Source organism: Phascolarctos cinereus, unplaced genomic scaffold (assembly GCF_003287225.1).
Source record: "Phascolarctos cinereus isolate Bilbo 61053 unplaced genomic scaffold, phaCin_HiC Scaffold_4;HRSCAF=312, whole genome shotgun sequence".
Taxonomy (NCBI): Eukaryota; Metazoa; Chordata; class Mammalia; order Diprotodontia; family Phascolarctidae; genus Phascolarctos; species Phascolarctos cinereus.
In genome coordinates, this window is record NW_027555847.1 from 413331821 (window position 1) to 413339179 (window position 7359).

General features: G+C 35.5%; 1 pseudogene; it reads left to right on the forward strand.

The window, feature by feature from the left end:
- The first annotated feature begins 6573 nt into the window (after positions 1–6573).
- On the forward strand, positions 6574–6893 carry LOC110223251 (small ribosomal subunit protein eS21 pseudogene; annotated as a pseudogene).
- Positions 6894–7359: the final 466 nt, after the last annotated feature.

Sequence of the window (7359 nt, forward strand, 5' to 3'; positions counted from 1 at the left end):
AATAAAGGACATAAACACTTGTTAAGTCCCTATTATATGCCAAATATATATTATTTGTATACATATTTTACTGTGCTATGCACTTTACAAATATTATTTCATTTAATTCTTACAACATTCCTAGAAGGTAAGTGCTAATATCATGTCCATTTCTCAGTTAAGGAACTGAGGCAGACAGAAGTTAAGTAACTTCCCCAAGGTCATTGTTAGCAAGCATCTGAGGCCACATTTGAATTAAGATCTTTTTGACTTCCGACCCAGTACTCTATCCACCATGCCACCTAACTGCCTATGAAGAGGAATAATGCATAATAAATTTGAGGAGGTAGGTTACATGGTTTAAATAATTTTAATAGTAATAAGGAGTTTCTGGAATTTATTGAGTCAGACAGTGGTTTAACATAGTTTTGACAACTATGTAAAGAATGGATTGAATTGGGACAAGATTATATCAACTTTTTAGTTGACATATCAATTTATATATACATATATTTATATACAAATATACATTATATATGTCCATATGCTTACACACATATATGTGTGTGCATACACACACATATGAACAGACACCCACATGAGCTCATCAAGTACATGAATCATTATCCACTCTCACAAACCTAATTCTATTCCAAACTATTTTATTAACGTTGATGATGATACAATCCTTCCATTAAACTAGGATGATAATGTTGTGTCATCCTCTATTCTAAAGTCTTACTCTTCCCTCATAGTCAATCACCAAGTCTTATCATTTTGTTTCCATCACATCTGTAATGTATATCCTTTGTTCTCCAACCCTAGTTCAGAGTCTCAGTGCCTGATTAAAATAGCCCTCTGGCTCTACCTCAATTCTCTACCTACTCCAATACATATTCCACACATCTTCCAAAGTGAAATTTCCAAAACTTCATTTCTTACCATATTAAATACTATTCCATAAATTCCCATGACTTCTTATAACCTCTAAGATCAACTAAAAACACCTGAATTTATCATTCAAAGTTTGGTTGTTGTCTTTTTATTTTTTAAAGTCTTGAATATTCTTTCTCTTCATTCATCTATTAGGGGCAACTAGGTGGTGCAGTGGATAGAACACTAGTCTTCGGTTAGGAAGACCTGAGTTTAAATTTGACCTCATATACTTATCAGCTGTGTAACAAGGCAAATCACTTAACCTCTAGGTATTTCAGTTTCCTCATCTGTAAAATGGGGATAATAATATCAGCTACTTCCCATCCTTGTTGTGAAGATCAAATGAGATAATAACTCTATAGCATGTGGCATAATGCCTGGCACATAGTGTTATAGAGATGTTAGCTATTATTACAACCTTATTAATGTTTTTGCTTATACTCACATAGTACAATCCATTTCCAACATTTCTGACTTTTCGCCAGCTATCAGTCCTTCCTGGAACAAACTCCTACCTCACTTCCATCTTTTGAAATCCTTGGCTTCCTTCAAGAGTCTCATTGAATCATCTTCCACATATGGCCTTATTCTTCCTCATGGTGCCCCTGGTATGTGTGCCCAATTCTCAAAAATGATCGCATATTTATTTTGTATATGTTCTATATGTATTTACATACAAGGTGTCTCTCTTATTAAAATATAAGCTTTCTGAGGTCACAGACCATTTCATTTCTTTCTTTTCAATGCTCAGTGCTTAGTATAGTCTATAGAACATTATTGGTGCTTGCACATTTTTTATTGCTTTATTGATTGGTTGATTGTTCATGGAATTTAAAAAAAGCAACTCAAGAGGTTATCAAAGCAATCATTTTGCTTCACTTGGCAGAAATGTATCTATACTCTTAATAATATAACTGTCGATATTGAAATCTGACTTTTCCAATGGTTATACTCAAATACAAATTTTGAACAGTAAGTCCAGTTTGGTTTGGCAATCCCTTAGTCATATCAATTTTAATATAATCAATGTGACAAGTGTTATGTCATTGCTCACCCTAGACAGTGTTGGAAAGGTGGGAAAAAATGTCTCAATCCTCTCTTGTCTCTGCCCCTATTCTGATACATATTTTGTTCCCTCTGCTGCCACATTTCCTAATAGGTCATGTTTGTCTTTCAAATAGTTCTCAAATCAACTCCATGAAAGTTCTATCTGTTACCAAGCTTAAAAATTTATCCTTCCCAAAAACTTTTGTATTCATGTAACTTTCAAAATCCAAGACTTTAAAAGCAAAGGAATTAATTTCTAGTTGGGAAATATCAGACCTTGTTGCTGATGTTGCATAGAAAGAGGGCAAGAGACATTTGGAGACAGGCAATTTAGCTCTTCCTATCACCCCATATAAAGAGTTACACACTCATAAGGCAGCATTAAATATAATCACCTGATCACACATAATCAGTTAACAATATGTATTAACCAACCATTGTGAAAAACTCAGAGCAGTGTGCATTGTGAAGAATAATAAAATTATAAATATTATTACAGTTTGAGTTAGAAAGCCTAGATTTAATTCTTAACTCTCCTATTTACTGGAACAAATCATTTTTCCTCTGGATAAGTCATTTAACCTCTATTAGTTTCTTCACCTGTAAAATGATGAAGTTAGACAAAATACCATGTAAGGTGCCTTCCAGTTCCAAACTTATGAAAAATGGAATTTTATAGTTCATAATGCCCAATGATAAATTATTTCATCTGACCATCATGGAAATTATATGAAGTAAATAGGGATTCTATTATCATTCACATTGTGTAGATGAGGAAACAAAACCAAAAAGAAAATGACTTGTCCAATATCATAAAGCTAAGAAATAGCAGAACTGGTAAAAATCAGGACTAAAACACATAAATAAAGAAATCACAAAAAAATAAATTTACCCACAATGTACAGACTAATATTGCTGAAATAAGCTGAATACAGGTGCTTAGTGATAACTAGAATGAATGGCATGATTGGAGTCTAATCTGTGTGTATGTAACCTATAAAATCCCTCAAAACATTTTTAGCTAGACTGGAGTAAATATAATTATATCAGAAGCTATGTTCACATATGCTTATAAATAGAGTCAAATTTTGGCTAATACTCTCACCTTTTCTATAATAATCCCCTCTTGTTTCCACAACTGGAGGAATTAAAGAGTTGCCAGGTTGCCTTGACACCCAGTGAAGACTCAAGCACAGAAGGTGTCTGATAATTCCTGGGTTTCATGAAAACCCCACAGCCATTCAATATGAGAACCTTAGAAATCACAGCTGCTTCCTATCAACATTAATCAGAGAACTGTCCAGGCTATAGTTATGGCAACAGAACCTGAACAGAAAGCTAAAGCATGGAATAGCCAATGAAACTGATCAGAGTGCCATATAGCTAAACAGTCCATGGAAGATAACTTCAGTATGGATTAGAAGAGGCAAATAGCAAAGCTTCTTGATAAACAGAATAGGAAAACAACATTTTTTCATATGTGTGGTATATTTATTTTGTTTTTATACCTTCTGCTGATAAATGAAAGGGAGCTTCTGAAAGGGCTGGGAGTCTTAAGCACTGGAAATACAGGTCACTAACAATAGGTAAACTGAAAAATCAATTTGATACAGCCCAGCATGTACTGATTTGTTTAACAAAAAGAAATTCGACTCTGCCAAGAGTTGGATAAAATAAATGAGCTTTATATTGTGCCCCCAAGACAACAGCATCTAAGCTCTGATGTACCACTGAGAGAAATGAGTTTCAGAGGAATCTTAAGCATGTCAAACAAATGCTGGGAAATTCACACCTAGGGACTTATAGTGAGAATTTTATCTGTTTATTGGCTAATCATTAGCCTGCACCTGCAAGGATATTTATTACTGCAGCAGAGTCTAAATTAGACAAGTCTTGATTAACCAACCATTTAGACAATCTAAGGAGGAAAATTGTTTCAGAAACATATATATTCACATGCTCCTTTGAGAGTTACTTGCGTCTTTTGCTGGTATTTTTATTTTCTGGATTGTGTTGCTGAGTCCAATTTCTGCCCTCTATAAAGGAAGTCATTGGGAAGAGTTTGATATCCTCTCCTCCAACTTTTCAATCAGAGGGGAGGCGAGGCTGAGCAAGGTGGTGTAAAATAAGGCTTCATTTAACAACATAGTGGTGAGATTTAAAGGCAAGAGCTTATCCTGGGAGAGGCATCATATTCCATGAAATGGAATTTATGCAGAGGAGCAGATGTGAAGTCAAATACTGTTCTCACGTTTTGGGGGAGGATTGTTTGGACTTAAGTGTAAAACTGCCTTTGTATTTATCGAGTCCTATTTCTAAATCACTCCAACATTCTTGCCTATCTGAAACCTTTTGAATCTTGTTTCTTTCAACTAACATGCTAGTTCTTCCTCCCAGATTTATTTCAATTACAAATTTGGCAAGTATGTGAACCTATTTCTAATATTGAAATAATTGTTTAGGATATTAAATAGCACAGGGTCATGTGTAGATCCCAGGGAGACTCCAGTACAGACCTCTTTCTAAGGTGACATAGGGCTATGATGATAATTCTTTGCATCCAGCCATTCAGTCAGTTCCAATGACACCTAACTATCCTGTCATCAAATATACATTTTCCCTCATTTTTATAGAAATACCATAGAAATGTCTTCAAATACTTCTTTTCCCTAAATACATATCAGTATCATTCCACATATCTAAAAAATGTTTAGTGGAGTTAAACTGAAATGATTTATTCTTGATGAATCTATTCTAATTCCTTGTGATTATTGCATCAATGCATGTTTCTTGGTAAACCCCCTATAAATTAATGCAGAACCTTCTATCTGATGGAATTTTATTTCCATGTGGGCTCTTGTTATTGACCTGGGTTCACCTTCTGGGCAAGGATCCAGAGAGCTGGGCACCAGGCAGCTAGCAGACAGTGGATAGAGTACTGTATCTGGAGTCAGGGAGTACTGAGTTTAAATCTGCCTTAGTATGTTAATAGATTTGTGACCTAGGCCAGTCCCTTAAATTCTATTTGCCTTAGTTTTCTCATCTGTAAAATGGAAATAATAATAATAGCACCTACCTCCCATGGTTGTTGAGAGGATCAAATAAGGTAATATTTATAAGTTATTAGCAGAGTGGCCCAGTGAGGATGTTATATAAATATCAGATATTTTAGCTCAATATATTCTTGCTTTGTGTTTACATTTATTAAAAATGTTTTTTTTTTGAATTGATGAAATCTTTTATTTTGAATCTGTCAAGTTCATTGGTTTATAGCATGCAGTTTCCATTACATTTCCCTTGGAGAAAACAGGAGGAATATTTGTACTCTTCAATACTGTGGTCCCTCTTCTAATATCCTTAATTTTCCAATGATCACAGACAGTGGGTTATGTATCACATATTCCAATTTTTTCAGTATTCTCTTCTGTAGTTTTTCTGGATCATATATGAGATTGGTAATTAGAACTCACCAATATGTTTCTGTCAAAAGAAAACTCACTATCTTTCTCCTTGAGTCTGCCCCTTCCTTTCCTTTCCTATTACTCCTGATCCTGAGGCTTGTAACCAAGCAATCATTCTGGACTCCTCACTACCCAGCCCCCATCCAATATATTTCAACGTCTGTCAATTTCACCTTTGGAAAAGCTCTCAAACATACCCCTTCTCTCCTGGCACTATCACTATTCTAGTGTAGTCAACATCACCTCACACTTCAAGTATTTCACTAGCCTGTTGCTGGTTTTGCCTGCTTCAAGTCTCTTCCTGCTCCAATCCATTCTCCATTTAGCCACTAAAGAATTTTCCCTACAGCACAGTTCTGACCCACTACTCCATGAACTAAAGTTCCTCACTGTCACCTCCAGGAACAAATGCAAAGTATTCTATTTAGCATTCAAAACTCGTTCCTAATCCCCTCCTACCTTTCCAGTCTTCTCATACCTTACTCCCTGCAAAATATCTTCTGACTGCTCCAAAAAGAAGATACCAACTTTTCTTCCTCCACGCATTTTCTCTGGTTGTCCCCCATGCCTGGAATGCTTTCTGTCCTCTGTTCACTCTCGATTCATCCCAACTAAAACTTGCAGGCACTTGCCTGCTGCATAACTCGGGAATCAGGTTCTATCCCAGTTTACTGAGGTGGGGCTTGTTGCTGGCTTGTTAGATCACTTCCCATCCTGTCCTACTCCCCCTACCCCAGAGGGAGAGGGGCCTTTCCCGTTAATCACTCAAACTTCCTGGGCTACAAGACTGCTGCACCCCATCTTTCTGCTGGCTCTGCTGTTCCAGGGTTTTTCCTGGAGTGATATTTTTAGGGCTTTTAGAGGTCAATAAGGGAGCGTGAAAGTGACTTACTTCTTACTCAGCCATCATGCCCCCTGAAAGTCTTGATTTGTTCTTTTCTTAAAGCAATTTTACTCACATAAATATTTAAATGATAATGTTTATAATCTCCACGTATCTCTCATATTCTTGTTACGTTTTATATTTACGATCTTAAAAATAATTACAAAATCCCACAAAATAGTCAATCCATGCTTTAATTTCATATGTATTTTTAAAAATTCTTTCTTCTCGCTTTTTTTTTTCCTCTTCCGCTGCTTTCGCGTTTGCACTCGGCCCCTCAGCTTCCGACATGCAGAACGATGCCGGCGAATTCTATGTGCCCCGGAAATGCTCCGCGAGCAACAGGATCATCGGGGCCAAGGACCATGCGTCCATCCAGATCAACGCGGCCGAGGTTGACAAGGTCACGGGTAGATTCAATGGCCAGTTTAAAACTTATGCTATTTGTAGAGCAATTCGTAGAATGGAAGAATCTGATGACTCTATTCTTCGGCTGGCAAAAAAATGACGGTATCGTTTCAAAGAACTTCTAATTGAAGAAATCTTGTGGAAAATGGCTTAATAAATCAGAAAAACAGCAAAAAAAATTCTTTCTTCTCTTAAATTAAAACAATTTTTATCAATGCTGTTTGCCTTTTTTTAAGGATGACAGTCTTCTACAATTAAGAATATTTTAAAATGTAATATCTATGAAAATTGAGTGTTCAAAGTGCTCCATACAGTACTACAATCAGATGGAAATGTACACAAGCCCTAAATGCTTTAACATTTTTTCCCATAGTTACAGCAAAGAAATACAAAGATACTAATATTTGCACAGTTGATAAAATACATATTAAAGCACTATATAAATCTATGTCTTTAGCTGACTTAGATTTAATAAATGTGCACATATTTCTCACAATAACAGTATGTTTTAAATCCTGTCTCATTTTTCCTTGTCTTCTCATTTAGACAAACTTATGCCGTACATATTCCAAGAAGCCAAAATGTAATATATTTTCTTTTGCTACTAAATCAGGTTTTATTGAATTTTACAAAAAAGTTATTTTA